This window comes from Phalacrocorax carbo, chromosome 7 (genome assembly GCF_963921805.1).
Source record: "Phalacrocorax carbo chromosome 7, bPhaCar2.1, whole genome shotgun sequence".
NCBI classification, from domain to species: Eukaryota; Metazoa; Chordata; class Aves; order Suliformes; family Phalacrocoracidae; genus Phalacrocorax; species Phalacrocorax carbo.
In genome coordinates, this window is record NC_087519.1 from 18,362,198 (window position 1) to 18,383,752 (window position 21,555).

A 21,555-nucleotide genomic window follows, 5' to 3' on the forward strand; every position below is an offset into this window, starting at 1 on the left:
TTAATATAGAAATGGATCTGGTTATGTGCAACATAACATATGCAACTCAAACTACACAGCAGAGAATATTTTCTTAAGTATAACATCAATGTTTTCTATGATGATGATCTCTAAAGACTAGAAGCTTTAACTGAAAGGCAGAAAAACACACCACTTTCACAAATAGATTTCATCCAAAAGAGATTTAGCTGGAAAAAAAACTTCTCGGGCAACTTCAAACAGTCCTGAATCTTTTTACACACCTTATATGACTGAATATCTAGTCCACATATACAAATCCACATCTGCTTGATTAAATTAGACTGTCAGTCTTCTAAAGTAAAGCCATAGCCAAAAGGCCTAAAATTACATAAACAACCTCTAGCAGGTGGCTGAAAACCTAGCTCTGTATTTTCTCTATAATTCACATGATAAAATTAAAAGCTTCTGAGCATGCCCTCAAACAGAAAGACATTCCGAGAATTTATGTTCTAATTGCCATTGCTACTTGAAGATAAGCAGTACCACAATACTTTACCTCTTGAAAGTCAGACACTTTCAAGAGGGAAAGTATTCTGGAACTGCTTATAGAATGTCACCATGGAAAGATGACTTTGGAAGACTTCCTGAACCTATTAGTCCTTTTCCAAACCACTACAAGAAATAAGTAAGTGACAGATTTCCTCACATTGTTCTCTGTTCTTTCCATGAGCTCATCTATCCATTAAACACTACTCAGATGAAGACACATGCGTCTGTGGAAACAAAGACTTCAGCAAGGGCCTTTTTTGCCATATAGAGCCAAAAAGTTAAGGACTAACTAGCACAGCCGAAGTGTATTAAGATTCTTATTGGAGAAACCCAGCTAAAGAAAGGACCTGAACTTCTAGAATTATATCACTTTGCCTTCCTAACACACAAAAAAAATTCTGAAGTAACGTTTGTAATGAAAGGATTACAGATAGGCCAATAGACTCACCTTGCCTTGGCTAAGTGCAGGAAAAATGCAGAGTATATATTGCTCTACAGAGTGCTAATGGAGGTAAGGAAGAGCAGGGAAGAACTGCAGTCACCTATTTTCTCCAGCATCTGTATTTCAAGGGCTCTTAAAAAATACTGCAACCTTTGTCGAGCTACCTTGCTCACTGTATGTAGAGGCGTAAAGATGAAATTTGGGGTTTAGTTTTTATAGCACTTTTGCTTTCACTGTTAGGCTTGTCAACCTCCTGGACATGACTAAGCCAACTATACTATCAAACAGGACAACATACTCTATTTACTCTGAAGAGAAATAGTGAAGAGTGTGGAGAAATACTTAAGTTTTATACATTATTTGCAATTTGCTGCACTGTTTCAATGAAGAAAAAATATACACTATTCCTGCACAAGGACACCAGGCCTTTTAAAAAAAAAAAAAAAAAGGAAAGGAGCATTTTGGCTGTGAAAGCTAAGAATAAAGTTTGTTATAAGAGCACACCAGAAGCTGCACTAACAAGCATAAGCATGATAAGCAACATAGAGTCCTGTGACCTTCCAGATTTACAAATAGCTCCACCATTTTTCAGAAACAGGAGGCAGCTCTCAGTGCTGCAGGTGCTGATCTCTTCAGTTTTGTCTGGACCCATCCATCTATCTTTAGTTAGTAACAACACACAAATACCAGCGTGCACTGAGGCACAGTTAACATCGATGAATTCACAGAATCAATAAATCATTTCCACACTGAAAAAACTTATTTGGAATATCCTATCAGCTTTGCAAGAAGTTTTTCTGTGAGCAGCAGAAAGAAGGAAGCCTCGTTTTCTTTGGATTTCTGTCCTTTAATACCCTAAACTTCTGCAGCCACCAGCGCATCCCAGAGTTAGTCCAGAACCATGTATGCACTAGACTGTCCAGACAGCTGCTGTCAAACAGCATAAAAACAGTACAGTACTAGTTTCAGTCTTTCTCCACCAGCCACAAACTTACACAAATTTTATAAGAACTTTATTAACTTTGACAATTCTAACTATTTTTCGAATTGTACAATGGTTTTAGGGGAGCTGAGAATAATAATAGACAAGTGGATGGGCCTAAATCTCATTAGAGAGACATTTAGAAAGCTAGGCTAAAAATGCCTTCCCCTATTTACAACACTTGATATTAGTTCAAGACCGCATGCCTGTGAGTTTGCTAGCATGACAATTATCTGGTGATGCCTGATTTCAAAACTTCATTTCCAGCTCAGTATAACCCTGATTTGTAGATTCCAATAGCAGAAGATTTACCCATTTAATAAGCCTTTCTTCTTGCAAAGAGATGGAAGAAACACAGTGCAAGAATTTCAGAACCCCTACTCTGTAGCCAAACAAGTCAATCTGCAAATGGCCATCTGAAGTTCTCCCTGGACAGTTAACAGATGTAGACAGGATCTGCTAAGGTGCTCTAGTTGCGCTTTGGAGCATCCATGAACTATTTTGGGAGTCTTGGTTCTTAATTCCAGGAAGATGGTTAAAAGTCAAATCACATAAATACTCTGTTGTATTATATTGCAATAAATTTTTCAACATGTTGGATGAATTCAGACATTACAAGAACTGGTAGTGTAGTATTGAAATATCTGTACCAACAATTAAATGCAAAATATACATATATTAGTGTTTCCTTATCATGCAGGACAGGGAGATAGCTTTTCTTCCGCCTGTGCAGCAGAAGTTATTTTATCACTCTTCTTTCTTTGAAGCAGCTGATTGTTACACCTATTTCTCAGTAACTCACTGGTCCAAGAACATGGCCTGGAAATTAAGAGGTACAGTGCATCTCAGTTTTCACTATAACACTGTTTATGAAACCAATTTTATCACTTAAAATCCCTTTTTTTTAAATGCTGGACCTCTAGAAGCTGAACTTTTTAGGAAGAAAGCTATCTTGCATACAGCTCTGTTTAGCTCACTCCAGCTTTCAAACAAATGTCATCTGCATAAACACTAGAACGTGTTATGTTCCTCTCTTATTTCTTTCTAATGAATAAGACATTTTTCTATTATTCTTAGACACACACTGGGAATTCCCCAGTCCTCATCCTTCCTATACTCCAAAAGATTTGATACAACAGATGAAGTAACTAGACAAACATGTACTTTGTTATTTTTACTGCTCTCATGAGTGGTTCCAACCTCAGCAACATGAGTATCCCTGTTTCACAAGAAGTGCTGTAGGTGGTATTCTAGAACACACGCATATCCCTTAGTATTTTTAAAGTCCTGCCATAGAATCATAGAATTATTAAGGTTGGAAAAAGACCTCTAGGATCATCAATGTCAACTCAACACTACCATGTCTCCTAAACCATGACCTGAGGTGACACCACCAGGGATGGTGGCTCCACCACCTCTCTGGGCAGCCTGTTACAATGCCTGACCACTCTTTCAATAAAGAAATTTTTCCTAATATCCTATCTAAACCTCCCCTGAAGCAGCTTGAAGCCGTTTCCTCTTGTTCTATCACTAGTAACTTGGGAGAGGAGACCAACACCCACCTCACTACAACCTCCTCTCAGGTAGTTGTAGAGAGCAATAAGGTCTCCCCTCAGCCTCCTCTTCTCCAGGCTAAACAACCCCAGCTCCCTCGTCTGCTCTTCGTAAGACTTGTTCTCTAGCCCCTTCCCCAGCTTTGTTGCCCCTCTCTGGGCACGCTCCAGCACCTCAACATCCTTCTTGTAGTGAGGGGCCCGAAACTGAACACAGTATTCAAGCATGGCCTCACCAATGCCAAGTACAGGGGCATGATGACCTCCATACTCCTGCTGGCCAAACTATTCCTGATACAAGCCAGGATACTGTTGGCCTTCCTGGCCACCTGGGGACACTGCTGGCTCATATTCAGCCAGCTGTCAACCAACACTCCCAGGTCCTTCTCCTCCAGGCAGCTTTCCAGCCACCCTTCCCCAAGCCTGGAACGTTGCATGGGGTTGTTGTGACCCAAATGCAGGACCTGGAACTTGGCCTTCTTAAACCTCCAACAATTGGCCTCGACCCATTGCTCCAGCCTGTCCAGGTCCCTCTGCAGAGCCTTCCTACCCTCAAACAGATCAACGCTCCCGCCCAACTTGGTGATGTCTGCAAACTTACTATGGGTGCACTTGATCCCCTCATCTAGACCAGTGATAGGGAGAGATATTGAACAGAACTGGCCCAACACTGAGCCCTGGGGAACCCCTCTGTGACTGGCCACCAACTGGATTTAGCTCTGTTCACCACCACTTTCTGGGCTTGGTCATCCAGCCAGTTTTTACCCATTGAAGAGTACACCCATCCAAGCCATGAGCCACCAGCTTCTCTAGGAGAATTCTGTGGGAGACAGTGTCAAAGGCTTTGCTAAAGTCCACCACTAGGCAGGTCACCTGTCATTTCCTACTACAAAGGCTGTTCTTCATAACCAGGGGTAGTGACTAGTATGGCTTCACCAAGTAAGCAATACAAAGAAGGAAGACCTGGCTTCCTCTTGGGTGGCATCTCCCTTTGGTGATACATTGATTAATCACCACAAGAATCAGATGTGTATTTAACAAATTGTCTGGTTCCATCATAGTATCAAGCAATTAAGTGGATGCTTTCAGAAACAATGAAAAAGTTTGAAATAAATTTCTTTGTATGTATTAAAATCTCTAACAGCAATCACTAAAAGTGCAAAATCTTTCTTAATTTCTGCATAAAGGGAAAGATCATTCCCTCACAAAATACCTCACCATAAAAAATTCATCCAATTTCTTATGCAACTTTTTAAACCAAGAGATTTTAATAAGACATCCTTTTAATCCCTGCCTGTTTAATAAGACAAAAGATGTTAGTTTATTACACCACCAGTGTACAATTAATTTTTATGATACAGCAACGATAAATAACTTAAGAACACAATTGAAACAGATATATTGTTTCACTGTAGACTGAGAGATTTATGAAACAATTACGTGCAGTACACATTTTGCAAAGGATGTTGAATCAGTTCCAAATTAGCAAAATGTGACCAGGACATAAGTGTCTGGAACATAACCACGGTGTGTGTTTGACACTTTTCTAGTCTTGAAGCCTACTATTTGCCAAATGCCATTTCAGCTTATAAAGCTGTTAAATATCTTCTAGCCCTCTGTAAAGAATTAACTGCTCCATGAAGAGTTTTTTGGGGTTTTTTTGTTTGTTTTTGTTGTGTTTTTTTTTTTTTTTTGTTTTTTTTTAATCTTAGTGGTCTAATTTACACTGAAACTTACTTTAGTTAGTCAACAGGATTTTATTCTCTCTGGATAAAGTTTCCAAAATTTTTAACATCCATGTGAAACCAACAGTGTCAGCTCTTCATGCTTGAAATATATGGAGGTAATTCAGGAATAAATGTGAGAGGAGATTATTTACTTGGAAAGGAGTTACTCCCTGTCTTCTCTATCAATGTCTCAAATGGCTCCTTTTTTTAGCTATACAAACAGCACCAAGTTCTTAATCCATATGCCCTTACACACATTAATAAAACTGAGAAGTCAGGTATAGGTAGTTTTTGTCTAATTTTGCTGAAATTAATTTTTCTTCGCAAGAGCGGTAATTCAAAGCTACATTAATTTACTTACAAGTATGTGTATCTGAATGAACTTAGGTTGGGCTACAGTTTGGTTCTGCAATGCTAAAAATTTATTACAGAGCCCATGTAGCATCTAGAATATATGACATTTATTTTGAATTGCCCTGATTTTTCAGGTTTAACACATTAGAAACTTGGAGTTTCTAAGCATACTATCTAAAATAGTAATACTTTGAGAGAGACAAAGATCATATTTTCATCATGTACCCACTGTCTACTAGCTTAGTCTGTTTGTACAAAGTAGGATTAATCTCATTTCTCACTATGAAATAGGGCTTAGAAGTATTTTGCTCTACTTCTGGTAATTATCAATTTTGATTTCATGAGGACTAAGTAAATTAGTATTGTTCACACTGATAAAATAAGTAATGAAACCTGTAAAGACATATACCGGTGGTAAAGAGCATGCACTACAATGTTTATGTTTTCTACATTTGAAAAAGCAAAGCTACATGTTAGCACTCACTGACAACATGTACTTCATACAATAAAAATATTGTTGTTATGTAATAAAATTGTCTCATAATAGACAGTTATTAAAATAACCTATCCAACTAGCAATTAGATCTCAAAATGATGGAGCACTCACTGCCTGTAATTTAAACACACTTCTACTTCCACCCACATTAGGCAGAGCAGCCCAAGTATCCTAATACAGCAGTTAGTCTTTATTAATTGTATCTTAATGAGGATTCCTAAGACAAATTCAGTACTGAAATTCAAATGGACTACAATCAAATGGTCCATTGTCTTAGATTAGCCTAAAATTAACAGTAACTGCCAAATGATGACTTAATGAGTAAGCTGCCTGTACTGACAAGTAATGCGTCCCAGTTATTTGCAAAACCAAATGCCACTGCTCTATAATAAGCCAACATACCTCTGGAAAAATAATACTATAGCAATAGCCAAGATGACGCTTAAATAAAATGGAATAACATTTCTGTCTTAGCACTCTGACTACAAGCTATATTAGCTGCATCAGAAAACTAAAAGTGAGATTTGTTTTCTATTGATAACCACCTCCTCATTACTGGAAAGTTCTGGGACATTGCTTACATCCCAAAGAAGATAGTTTCCTAAAAACTTGTAAACAGTAGTTTGCTATGCTTTGGGTGATACCATCACCAGCCCTGTGGGAGACAGCAGATATCTGATGCAAATGTGTAAAACAAACCAGAAGTTATCAGAATTCTTTACAGAGGATGATCCCAAAGCAAGCGTTGGGGGGAAGGGTGAGAGACACTTGGGTTTATTTACAACCCAGAAAACACCCTTGTCAAAGTAGACATTGAGCTTAGTAGGAACTGAAAGGCTTACATAACACAAGCTACAGTTTCAAGACAGCAACACAACAACATCTGTGCCTTTAAGTTTTAGCCATCTAAGCCAGTTTTCTTTTCCAAGTCGTACATCAGGGAACACAGAGAAATAAGTTCTGTAAAGTTGGTAAAAGGAGTATCCAAGAGGGATCTATTTTTGTAACAAATGCTTAAATGCTCAGAAATGAATTTTGCTATCCCAAGATTTTTAGATTGGTAGTGTAAGGTGGAATAATAGATAATTTTATTTCCTCATTTTTCTTCAGATCTACAGGTTCCCTAGTCTACTCTAATTTCCTACTCTTCTAGTCCTTGAAAAGCAAAATCTAACAAACGTATACCATAGAATTAGATACTTCAGGTGCATAGATATGACACATCAGAGGGCTTTGGTTTAGATTAGGTACATAACAGCTAATAGCATACAGAGTGCTAAGCAGTATTACCTGAAATCAATGTGGGAGAAGGTAAACCACACGAGCCATGCAACGTTATGATTCCTGAGAACCAAGTTTAATTTTTTTTTTCAGTTAAATTAGGCACAAAATGTGGAAAGATTAGAGTCTAACTTGTCTTGTGCAGGCACTGCTTATATCTATTTGACCAATATCACTAGCAAGAGATTGGAATTGGCTGGAGTCACTACTCCAAATAGAAAAAAAAATCACTTTTAAAAGAAGGTTAAAGAAGACATTAACATGGATTGACTTTGTCCCTGCAGAACAGAGCAATGCAGTCTGTTCAGTGCCGGTGATCTCACAAGGACAAAGAAAATTAGTTTGACACCTGAGTAGAAACACCGGGACTTGTGGATGCTGAGCACCGTGTCCAAACTCACAGGGATTTTTGAAGTGACAACGGTTCCAGAGGAAACATTTTATACGCAACAGCTTTTTCTCCATGCTCAAACTGGATACTTGTAAAATTCTCAGCAAGAATCTTGAAGGTTTTACTAATATTCTTAATCCTCCACAGATTAAATAAAAAAACCTTCCCACAGAGGAGGGTGGAGTTCTGAAAAAATTTGTGCATCAGCTATAGAGAGAATTGATGAGCTCAGCAATAGCTCAGGAGCCTTAAGATGGTTTGGTACATCAAGTCCCACTTCTGAAAGGGAAAGACAAAGAATCTATATTCAAGAAAAGATCTTTGGTAGTCAGAGACAAAAAAAAAACCCAACCAACCAACCAAACCCACCCCCACCCCCACAGGATCTGGACACAAATCAGACTTGAAAGTAGGAAAGAAAGATTTGTGAATTATAACTTTGCTTCTTTGCTTGACTTCACACACACACAATCCAGCCTGTTTACATGTATTTGGTATGAAGGTTTGCTTGTAAGGAAATATTTTTGTCATCTTTTTCTGGTCTGTATGAAAATCTTGTTACTCAGTATTTGTGTGGACAGAAAGAATGCTCTTCAGTATGGAACTATTATCCAAGTCCATATTTATCATCTTGCTCTATCCCCTGAACGTATTGAGGAAAATTATTTTCCCTTGAAATGGTATCAGATAATATTCAGAAAATTATATCTCAACAAGGAAAGAAAACAGAAGAGCTGACAGAAATAATTCCAGGTCCCCAGATCAACACTCTATGTTCAAACAACTTCATGACTGTCAGATGCAGAAATCCAGCTCTTTCTGAATATCTGTTGACTTCATAGAGCAGTGTAACAGAAAAACAAGACTGTATATGCCAAAAGCACAAGAGACTACAATGCTAGCAGCAGAATGCACAACCAGTCCATTCAGCTGTTACACTTAAGTCAGAAAATGGAAAGCAGTATTGGTCAAGGATACCTTCTTCATTTCTCTGAGAGACATTTCACAGTTCAGATCACTTCAAGCATTTGCACTGGCTGTTGTGAGCAAAGCTGTTCATCCATGAACAAGTGTTCCTTTTTTTTTTTTTTTGTAATATGCACATTTTCTTGCTAGCACCTAGCTCACTCTGGTTTCAGAACTCCATGTTATAAGACAATGTTCTTTTGTGCCATTGCTCTTCTGCCATCAAAACAGAGCCCCTGACCTTTTTTTAAACACAAATATATTTATCATTGATTTGCAAAGAATTTGAAAAAAATCAATCTCTCATTTCAGATGAGTTACAAAAGGACTTAGGAGACAAACAGAAAATACATGTCTTTCCAGCACTCTGTTCTATAAAAGAAGCACATCTGCAAGTAGTATAGTGTGTTATTTGATTACTTAAATACTTTTCCTTTACCCCAGACATATTGCTGGACTAATTTAATAATTAAGATGATACAAATATTTCAAAAAAATTAAATACTAGGGAATCCCCATTCTTTGTTCAACAACATTTAATCCAATTAAAATGCTGATTCAAATTCATGCTATTCCTCCCCAAAGTTTGATGACAGTTAAGATGACCAAAATGTAAGCAAATCAAGAAGAAATACAATGTTGTATTTAACCACTTTACTCATGGTTTACTGAGTTCTGTAACAGTTTCCCTTGAAATTGCAATAACATAACTTAATAAATAGACTAGCAAAGAGCTGTGCAGGCTTTATTTTTTTAATGTCTGGAATTGAGACACTGATATTTTTTTTAACCTAAACAAAATCCTTTTTTTTTTTTTCCTGATTTTTTCCAAGCTTCGCACTACCTGCAAGTTAATGATATTTTTCCAATCATCTTATTTTCAAAATCCGTTTTAAGGTTTGTCAGTACAATGTTTATGAAAGCTACTGAACTCTGCTACTGACAATCGCTCTGCTGAAGTCTGATGCCAGTAGCAGAACAAGGTTATGGCTCAGGCTTTAAAAGCACAATCTTCAATTTGAAGAGAAATTTTTAGTAGAAAAATACACCATTTCAAAGAGAGCTAAAACCAGCACCTGCAAGAAGACAGTACAATTTGCCACCCAACAGCTCTATGACCAATGATGACTATTCATCATTTTTGCTACACAAATTTCTTGTATTTATAACAAATTGGGAAATATAAGACATTAAAAATAATTCTTTTGAGGCAAGAGAAGACTGAATTAGAGTTAGCTAGCTTAGAGGTTTATTCTGCATGAATTTCACTTTTTTCCTGATTCCTTTCTACTTGAAATACCACTACGTTCCCCTAAGTTCTGCTAAAGACGCTGTCTAGATATTTTTTGAGCTCTGCCTCCCCCATTCATCCCCTCCTCATGGTCAACTTATCTTATGATACATGTTCACATAATCCTTAATAATAATTAAAAAAAAAAACTATAAAAATAATCCAAGAGATTTGTTTTTTCATAGCCTGTAAGTGGCTAGGTTTGTATCTATTATCCAATAATGAAAAGGCCCTTCTGTAAAGCCAACCAGAAAAAAGATGCCATGAATTTAACTGTAAGAAACACTGCTGAATTCTCTGACATATATAGGGCTCCAGTTTCAATACTGACTGATATAGGACAAATAGTTATTAAAAACTCTCAATAAGGTACAGTGTGAATCAAGACACCTAAAAGAAATATTAGTAAATCTACTTTAAAGCTGAGTCCTAATACAAAAGAGCTTTAAGTTCTGTCTGATCTTCCAAATTCTATTCCTGACACTGAAGTGAGCTAAAAACCTCCTCTCCTCATACTTACACTTTCTATTAAGTGCAAGTGTTCATGCAAAAATACGCATAGCACTTATTAAAGTCATTCTGAAGGGCATTACACCCAGCCACACTTCAGTCACAGTGAGACAGACCATCAAAAATCCATGCAACTCTTGAAGGAGGCTCTGCAGACTGGCCTTATGACCAGCTGCTCATCAGGGACACCAGGGTAACAAGCATTGTTCCTCTAAGTGGCTCCATAACACTGCCTTCTACCATGCTGCAGATTTTTACAAAAATGGAACTGCACATCTTTTTGCAGATCTGGCACTCACCCTCTTCTGCTCAACAATGTCTTTCCTTGTTTTCAGAACAGCATCACATTTCCATAATATTCACAGCAGCTTTCTAGATACTCATCACAACTAACCAGTTTATGAATAAAAACATTTAGATACATTTAAAAAATTATTTCTCTTTCTTACACCCCAGGCCCAATTCTAACTGATTCTAAACCACCTCATGATATTTCATAACTTCCATCTGATTTAGATGCTTACACTAGAGCAGGAAGCATGCTTGAGTCCACTTAATATTAAACAAGCCTTTCCTCATCACTCCAGCTCAAGGAATACATTGTTAAAAATATAGCCAAATCACTGTTTATATGAACACCTTTTGTGAGGTTGATATAGGTTGCAAATACTAGATAGGTTCCAGTGGATCCAATACAATTAGTAGGTCATAAGGACTGCATCATCTTACAAGGTGCTATTGACTACTATAGAGAAAGTTAAGGTATTTTATGGAAGACAGTCATGGTAAAGTTATCAAATTTCACACTGATAAAGGTTAAGAAGGATTTCCCTTACAGTTCCCAGAATCATTCCTAGAATTTACAACAATAATAAAAAAAATATATTGTATTTGCTTTTGTTTAAATTAACTTTGAGTTAACTGAAAACTGTCATATTTGTAGATGCACAAGTGCTCAGGCCTATCTCTGTGTGCAATATACGCACAAGCTTATGCCCAGCAGCCTAACCTGGTGCATCCTTACAAGGCATTGAGAAGACATGCGTGAGAACTGGGATAACATAGAAGTGGGAGTCTAGATAAACCTGAAGAAATTAAGGCAACAAAGAAGGGAAGCCGTGAGAGTGATAGAATTAGTGTCATGAGGAGTGGGGAAAAAGGCAATGCACCTACAGCAAACGATAGGCTTCATTAGTCCCTATTGCTGTTGAAAAAGTTGTTTACAGTGAATTTCAAGGTTAAGCTTCAAAATTAGACACAAATTAAATCCATTAAATGAAGACACCAAGGCGGACGCATTTTCCATGCTGCAGTTCTATGGACTATTAAAAGTTCTGTTAGGACTCCTTCACAACCACAGTGAACAGTGACAAGAAACGTACATTTGCAGCAATGGAAAATCAATTGCTACTATGTATTTTGTTGTCTTGACATCCTTAAGTATTGAACTTTCATTTTATGATCAGAAACTTCTTAGCATTCATAGCAGTGAAAAAAATCCAAGACTCAGCCTCCAACATTGGGGCGGGGAAGAGAGAGGGAGGCAAAATAACCTCACAGCAGCATTACTGCTGCTCTTATGAACACAGTATAGAGCATTTCGTGCATGTCAAATATAATAGAGCACAAAAGAAAAAAGCTTCCAAAGTCACAAATATGCACAGAAGTCTCTGATATCTATATGAGGATATTATAACACATTGTTCATTCTAGCACAAGAAGCAGAGAGATCTAAAATTTGAACACTGCATGGTCTTGAGGCCATGGTTCCTCCAATGGTTTGCACAGCTAAAGGTGATAGAAGAATATTCTAGCTGTAACTCCCTGTAGGTCAAAAATTTAGTAAATGCAAGAATGCAGAATTTTAATTCAGTTCTCTTGTGCACAAGTATTATAATACAATCTTTAATTATATCCTCAATATGGTATTTTCATTCAAGATCCCTGCTTTTAAACATTTTGCAGAATTGACAGGGCTCAATCAGCAGTTTTTCAAATGTTCAGTTGAACACGATCATGCAAAGTGTGGCCCCAGGAATTTGACTTACTGTAACCTTTGGAACCTCTTGAAGGTTCAGGATTTTTTTCTTCCCTCCTGTGCTCCTCTGTTCAGTACATTCATGTCTCAAAAAGCATTAATGAGCTTAGTTAAGGAACAGAGAATCACAGAACGGTTTGGGTTGGAAGGGACCTTAAAGGTCATCTAGTTCCACCTGCCCTACCACAGGCAGGGAAACCTTCCACTAGACCAGGTTGCTCACATCACCATCTAGCCTGGCCTCGAACACTTCCAGGGATGGCGCATCCACAACTTCTCTGGGCAACCTGTTCCAGTACCCTCACAGTGAAGAATTTCTTCCTTATAGCTAACCTAAATCTATCCTGTTTCAGTTTAAAGCCATTAAGAATGTGCCTGTATGGTATGCAATTACTATACTATTTTAAAAGTGAAGCCAAGGAAAACAAATTAGTTTAAAAAGCACTATTAATTTTGAGTCCCTGAACTTTGTTACAATTTCAGAGGGTATTTAGCAACTCAAAATTTAAAATCTAGTAGTTCCCGTGTACTTAATTTTCAGCATAATGTTCAAGACAGGCCCTGTGGTGTCAAATCAAGACTACAGACCACAGTTTCTCATACTTTTCTCGCATACATGGTAGAAATTAATTATTTTCAGCTCCACTTAGTTTGCTGCTTTAATTTATTTTAGGTCCCCTCAAGCAGTTCTGCAGACTTAATATGGCAGGGGAGGAAAAAGTAGTAAGGAAGAAATTCTCAATCCAGCACTGCTGCCAAGGAAGTATCATGTGTAACATACTTCCAGAGAAAGAGAAACATTTGTGTGGAAAGTTTGGTTTAAGCAATGTATTTAGCATCACTGAGAAATTCTGTAGGAGAAGCAGGGGCAAAATCCAACTCACCATGGTAGGTTCTAGTTGCAAAAATCTCCTTTCTCTCATGCAAGCCCTATCTCATTTTGGTGAAACAAATGAGGAAGGCATCCACACTGGTAAACTCGCTTTCGCCCTAGAAAAAGGGCAGAGAAGTCAGCAAGTAAATGGCAATCTACAGCAGCTGATGATCAGCTAAACACCACTTATTTAGCAAATGTATTGTTCAGTTCACTGTCCTGACCAAGGTGATTACTATGGAGATCTTCCACGTAAGTCTCACAATGGATTTCACCATGTTATTACAGAATGAACTGCTAAGAAATATAAAAGCAAAAAACTAAGGCTAAAACAGAGCCCCTGCAGTGACAGATCACCCACTGCAGCAGTTTAACATGGCAATGATATGGATGGTTTTAGGAACTTATTTAACACCCAAGCTTTAGGAAGAACAGATAAAGATTCATTTAATGAGTAACACTGCATCATCCAACAGCTCTGTGTTGCCACAGGCAATAGGCAAGCTGTTAGCCTGTTAATAATTTTAGCTGGTTTCTTTGGCTGACTACACTTAATTGTTGTCAACCAGAAAACAAATGAAATTCCTGTTTTCTTTGCAAAGCCCTTATGCTCAGCATTTCAAAACTAAATGATAGATGCTAATTTGGCGGGTGGAGGGGATGCTTACAGCTACTTACAAGAATGAGGTAGATAGGCCCCTGTTTCTGTTACTAATATATTTACCTATTTAGGAAGGCAGGAGGCACCTGTCCTGCTGATTTTACTTCTGATTTTGAAGTTCTCCAGTATCATGTGCCTGTGAGAATGGAGAGAAGACCAGAACACATTTTACTCCAACAGTGACACTAAACTACTGTACTGTACCCGATTATCATTCCCACTACACACCCTGACCCCGGAATCTTAATCTGCAGCACTATTATGGAGAAAGAATTTCTTCCTTTCTTCCAGCTTTGACCATTCCCAAGATTGTTATAAGCACTTCAGTATCTCACTGTTGAGATCACAATAGCTTTTCCATCACAAACTTCAGCCAGAGCCCAATCCAATTCAGATTAAACAAAAGAAACATTCATTATCAAACAGAGAAACAGAAAATAAGCTTTCTGGAGGGAAACATTGTCTGACCACTGGCACACATTATCCTAGACATAAGGATTCTAAAAAGTAATTGGATAAATCCAAGAAGTATGTTCTAAGATTGAGATTGCTCTGCCATTGCAGAGAAGCATATGACAGCTTCTTAGGAATGCAGCTCCCTTACTGTTTGGTTCAGAGAAATAAAGGCAATATACCTCAAAACCCTGTTCAGAGGGCTGGTTTTCCACCAGTTTTACTGTACATTACATGTACAGTCAATGACAGAACTGAGTAAATTATTCCAGCTGTTCCAGGGTAGTTAGTGCCTTTACACTCATGAAACATTCACCCGCAGAGTCAGATTTACTGGTTTTGTTCAAAAAAATAATATAATATAAAAACAAAAACCATAAACAACAAGGCATGCCAAAATCAATAAAGCATTGCAGATCAATTAATATTGAGGATTCTTTTAGATCAAATTAACCATGAAGCATATACCTGAGTGGATTAAAGAGCTACATAATAATGTTTTGCTTCCTGACTGCATATGTAAGCATTCTGTAGTTTATCTAGCTTTTTATGTGGTTTACCTGTTAAGAGAGCAAAAATGATCATCAAATACTCTTCTTTTAAAGCCTGTTTAGTGATATTCTGCCCAAACAGCATTCCTCCTGACCATGACTAAATTCTGCTTCTCTATTAGCCTAAGCACCATTAATCAAGGTCTTAAAACATTATATCTAGTAATGTTTTTATAGCTATCATTCTGTACCTGCTTTCTCCTAATTCTTTGAACTTTTTGTTTCTCCTAGCTACAGCATATTACACTTTCTTGTCTATACAAAATTTCCTTTTCTTAACAAATTCGTAGAATCATGGAATGGCTTCGGTTGGAAGGGACCTTTAGAAGTGATCTAGTCCAACCCCCCTGCAGTGAGCAGGGACATCTTCAACTAGATCAGGTTGCTCTGAGCCCAATCCAACCTGACCTTGAATGTTTCCAGGGATGTGGCATCTACTACCTCTCTGGGCAACCTGGTCCAGTGTTTCACCACCCTCAATGTGAAATGTTTTTTCCATATGCCCAGTCTAAATCTACCCTCCTTTAGTTTAAAGCCATTACCCCTTGTCCTGTCTCAACAGGCCTTGCTAAAGAGGTTGCCCCCATCCTTCCTATAGTCCCACTTTAAGTCTACTGGGAGACTGTTGCGGCCTTCCCGCAGCCTTCTCTTCTGCAGGCTGAACAATCCCTACTCTCTCAGCCTGTCCTTGTAGAAAAGGTGCTTCAGCCCTCGGATCATTTCTGTGGCCCTCCTCTAGACCTGCTCCAAGAGGTCCATGTCCTTCTTGTGCTGAGGGCTCCAGAGCTGGATGCAGCACTCCAGGTGGGGTCTCACCAGAGTGGAGTAAAGGGGCAGAAGCACCTCCCTCGACCTGCTGGCCACTCTCCTTTTGATGCAGCCCAGGATACGGCTGGCTTTCTGTCCTGCAAGCGCACATTGTTGGCTCATGTCCACCTTTTCATTCACCAGTACCCCCAATCCCCTCTCTGCAGGGCTGCTCTCAATCCCTTCATATATGTGTTTATATTTACTTGTATATTTATGTAAACAAATCCACATTTTATTAAATATGTTTGCTTTATAAAAAGACGTACTAAGAATCTGTCTTTTCTATTTCCCTTTTCCACTCTCTCAGCTACATTTTTCCCAGTATACATTGAAATAAATTTGTGTGACAATGTAACACACCTTCACTGGTCCTTTTTGAAGTTGTAAGACACTCCCTGGTTTTCAGGTTCAGTTAAATTTTCACCTGGTTCACTCATGTCAGTCACCCAGAACATTGTCTAAGTCCACTTTTCTGTGACATTCCGCTGAAGTGGGAAAACAGCTATGGTAACCTGACCAGAAAGAACTAAATACCCCCCATATCCATACACAGAGTATTTGGAAGTGGCGGTGGTCAGAAAAAAAAAACCAACATATTTAAGGTATGCAAAACAAACATGCAACTCCATGCAGTTGGGAACTTACACATTTTTACAAACATCTACTGCAGTCCATACGCAAAACTGTACTTACAGTTTTGCTTGAAGATATCACACCTTTGATTCCAAGTATTAAAAGAAACAATCCAAAATGCCAAATTAAGACAGGCTTTTTGGAAATTGTCCAGATACCTTTTTCACTCTTGCTAAGTCTTTATTTCAGACTTCTATATTGAAACATTACCCAAACTTCGCTTCAATTTCACTGTAGTGTTTATATGGTTATGTGCAGATTGTACAAGTACATATTATTATGCTATAATTCTCCTAGCCAAAGAACGGTGCTCAAGATCTTTTGAGTTCATCTGATTCCTTTCCACCATCACCATTTCATTCACAACACACATTAGTGTCACACACACACAAATCATTGAGAACAAGTGGTGCATCAGTAATGCTGTTGGTGGAAACAAAAAGAGCGCCCAAGCCTCTTGTACTTTTCTGGTGCCCTCACATCCTGCTGAACCGCTTGACACTCACAAAACTCAACACTTCTAGAAACAGCACACATGGAGGAACTACTGAGAGTATCACTGTCTATCAAAGTGCCCATTTGTTTCTCTGAAGTGCCATTAAAAGCAGCTGTTTTAATTGCAGGAGTTCAAAAAAAAGCCAGAACAAAGTTCTCTAGATAGCAATAATGTGAAATAAAAAAAAAGGAATACATAAGAAACTGCAGAGAAAAGTAGCTCCTGCTTGTTTTGCCTCCTGTAAAACCACCCCCGGACACCTGCATGTATCCACTGGATAACAAAACAGAGGTTAGGAGAATGAGAGGAACTACGCTGGTCTCATGTTAACTGGGTGCAATTCATGCAACAGCACAAGCAGTGGACAAGGAGACACAAAACTTGTCTTTCAATGCAGAGGCCATAGCAAGAGCCATAGATGTCTATGGTTGTGAACTACAGATTTAAATGAAATTGTAATTGCCAATACAAGCAATTAATTTGACCTCAGTATTCAAGTCTACATTCAGTTGTTTGATGAGTCTGTCAAAATGATTCATACAGTGAAAGAAAACCAAATGACACTAGATTCAAACTGAAACAATCAGAAGAAAGTTTTTATGGAAAGAACATCAAACATTTCCAATCAGTTCCTATTAAGGTAATTAATGTTTTCAGAATTCAATCTCTGTCTTCTTTATGGCATAACTGAAATGTGACAATCTCTCACTAATGGTTCATGAAGGTTTTGGTGTAGTAATACCTTGACATGATTACACTAATGACTACTGTATGTTCTCACATTTGATTATGTGATACGTATTATCGATATATTGCTTATATACCTGTTTTAAGATCAGATTTAGAATTCTATCTATGAAAATGAAATACAGACACTTCCAGTAATGCAGACGATAGTTAACCGTGTTTCTTCATCAGCCTGAAGAAACATACGTACTGATGATTTCCAACTTCAAAATGCAAACAAGGACCTTTGTGAACAATTTTATTCTGATCAGTTCCATCACGAAAGGCTGTAATGGGGCAGTGCAGGCATATTGGAAATGCCCACGTTTGAGGTTTATGACAGACCTCTAGTTTGTCATGATTAGGTATTACAGTAGTTTTTGCAAAAGCTACTGTATTTGAACACTGTCAGAAACAGTATCACCAAGATCTTGGAAAGTTTTCTGTACATTCCCTTTAGCTCTCACTTCAAGGCAGCAGTCTTTTTGTCCTAAATTCTAATTTAAGACATGATAAACCTCTTGGTTATGTTTATTGCTGCTGACTTTTAGCATTTGTAGTAACAGCGTGAAGTCATGGAAAACACAGTAATTGTTTGAGGGGTGAAAAGCTGAAGACACCTTTTTACAATGGAAAATTCTCTTTTTAATTAAAAATCTTGTATACAACACATATGTCTGTATCACATAAAGCAGAGCCACTTTTCCAGGCCTATGCTAGAAAGCTACCAAATCTAAACTCAAGTTTATCAATTACCTACACTCATCTTCTGAAATAAAGTAGCTAAAATCTGAACTGAACAAACAATCAGTGTTATCCCCAGTCTCCACATACCTGCTTTATACTGCTTTCCCAGCAAAACTAGTCTGTACTGACTCAAAGATGATGCTAAAACCTAGTAGGTTTAAAAGGTCGATACTACTTCTCTGTGGCCCTGGTTTGGGCCATGTGGTGCAATCTGCTCATTTTCATTTGCTCCAATACTTGTCTATGTGATCTGTGGGTCACAAAGGAAAAAAAAACCCCACACCACCAAAAAACAAACCTGCTACTTTTACTTCTCTGGAAGAACTTTGTACTGGATTGAATCAGCTCACAGAAGGGTCTGCAAAAACACCATAGCCAGTACAAAGTAGGCAACATGAAGCATGTGTAGTAAAGAATCTTTCTTCTTCAGTGCCAGTGACCTTTCAGATTTTCTCCTCTTTTGCAGATCCACAGCTTCAGTGTACTGTAATTGAACTAGTTACAGGTCGGCCCACTGCAACTGTACTGAAGTCTGGTGTCCTGCTGGCCCTGGGGAACAGACAGGTACCTACTGATATGATGACAGCTGGAAAAATCAGTCTTCACCTTTAACAGTACAAAAGTAAGCTAGATTGGAGGACTTTAGCTGCATGTTGTATCTGGAAATTTCTTTGAAACGCAAGCCGGGTACATGTCTGCAGATTTCTTAGCAATCTCACAAATAATCTGTGGAAATAGCAACAATCCTACTTGTCCTAGAAAACTGGGACAGCAGAAGTGGATTGGAACATCTTCCTTTTCTTCAATAGCCAAGGAACAATCTACCAAGAATAAGAAAGAGTAAATTATTTGACTCGCTAGCTACACATCATTAAATTAATCTGACTCTTCCGTGCTGTCAGAAATACATCCAGCTACCCTCAAGTGTCTGTAAACAGCACTGAGAAATACAAGAAATACAAGACCATAAAACTTGTTTTTATCTCCCCAATACTGTGAACACCTACACTTTACTGTACATAGTCTTTTTTTTTTAAACACCATCAAATAACTAGCTCTTTTTTTCCTAGCCATTGAAAGCTCAAAATTCTCAATTAAATGGGTTCTAAGGGGTTTTTTTTCCCAAGTTAAAAATGGTATGGATCTAAATTGAAGTCCAGAAGTAGGTCTTAACTACATAACTATCTATACATTTGCATTAAAACATCTTAAGAAATAGGTACCAGAGGAACTCCAATATTGGGAAGATACCTTGGAAAATAAAGGGTTACATTTTATACCTGAAGTGCCTAGCCTGATAAACTCATACCACTTCTGTTTAACTTACAAAGAAAACGTGGTTTTTTGGTTTTGGTTTTTAAATAAAGTTGTATGGTTTCACATATTAGCTCAATAAAAGTTCATTCTTTAGCCTTACTTTCATTAAAGGAGTAAGTTTCAGGGAATAAATATGATGTCAATTTTCTACACATACTAAAACCCTGAGACATGTAATTCAAATTTTAATTATTTTTCCCTATGTAAACTAGTTAGAGGACTTCCAAATTATTTTCTGAAAAAATGCTTTTTTCCCCCTTTTTACAGTCAGAAAACTGAAACAAAACCACATAAAATGATCAAATAAAGATTAAATGTAAACTAAAATACAAATCTTGTAAAGGATATTTCCTATGGTATGTCCTGATTTTGGTTAGCATGTGAATTCACTTTTCTTTTAGAAACTCTCAAGAATTGTACAGCACCCTAAATCATAAACATTAAATTCCAATTCTAAGGTTTTTTTCCTCCCTCACATCACCATCAGTACTAACATAAAACATTAAAGTATGTTTTTCTTTCTAACTAATACAAAGTCAGCAAGTGTTTTGATTTAGGTTTCAGAATAATTATAATTTGGCTTCACATATGAAAAGGTTACTTTTAAAATCACATTTTCATTTATTTTGTCCTGAATTCAGAAGAGTTTAAGCCCATACAAATCTACTTCCATGTTTAGTTTTAGTGACATTAGACTGTTCACACAAAAGCAAACACCTGGTCACCAACATGACAGTGTGTTTCTGAGATCTTTTAGAATACACAGAAAGAAATCTTTACTTCAGTGAGGTCAGAGAAAGTTTTCCATGAACTTCACCTATAAATATCCCTTAAATACTATGAACTCTGTTACTAAGCAAACAAACAAAAAACTCAGGGGAAGATCAATCGACGCCTCTCATCTTTAAACAATGCTAACAGTAAGTGACTTTTACCTGTGGATTCTCATTTTTTGTGGTTTGAAAACTTCCATATTATAATGTGTTTCAGTATAAAATATATATAAAAATATATTTTATATACATATAAAAATAAAATCTGCCTTGCTTGTTCATTATCATTTCCCATGAGCCCCTCAGACGTTGGTACAAGACGACAAATCTTTAACTAGTGCCTAATCACTAGTTATTTTCACTAATCAAAGTTTCTAATCATGACTCTTCTATCGTACTCCATTGCAGGCAGTTATACCCTTTTACTAATCTAAAAGTATGTCCCTCATTCATTTGTAGGTGGTAGGTGGTGAATGACTTATTTGAAATGTATAATCTTAATTCCTGATTATTTCTAATTAACTTATCTGCAATAAATTTCTGAGAAAAAGCTATTTCTAAATTTTATACACGCGCAAAAAAACACAACAGTAACTGAACAAAGCTACATTATGAACTTTCTCTGAAAGCTATCAGCAATTTACAAGCATACAGACACTTCAATGGTGGACTACATTAGGAAAACTGTTGCTACAGAATGCTATACAAACTTTAGCAAATAAATGGAGTGCACTGTAATTGCAAACTGAGATGCCCGCTTCTAAAATATAAAATGCAAGCAATTTAAGTTACTCTTTTGCACTCCATACCGACCACCCTGTCTGATGACTTCACAGGAAAACACAGCCACAGTTCTACCCTTCAAGACTTTTTCACAACACTTCAGCTTCATAGGGACAGCCTCACCTTTACAAATAATATATAAAATTTCACTTTTTAAAAAACATACTTAATAAACTAGAAAACACACCTC

The 21,555-nt window shown here is 37.5% G+C and overlaps 1 protein-coding gene across 8 annotated transcripts in view; it reads right to left on the reverse strand.

The window, feature by feature from the left end:
- Positions 1-21,555, reverse strand: part of OTUD7A (OTU deubiquitinase 7A) — a 163,087-nt gene that overhangs the window by 93,006 nt on the left and 48,526 nt on the right. For 6 of the 8 annotated variants that reach the window (XM_064456608.1, XM_064456613.1, XM_064456606.1 and 3 more), the window contains exons 2-3: positions 14,140-14,212; positions 13,426-13,531 (exon numbers count right to left, since the gene is read on the reverse strand). The exons of the other annotated variants lie outside the window; for them this stretch is intronic. The gene's annotated coding sequence lies outside the window, so the exon portion shown is untranslated. The remainder of the gene's footprint in view (positions 1-13,425; positions 13,532-14,139; positions 14,213-21,555) is intronic. 8 annotated transcript variants of the gene reach the window in all.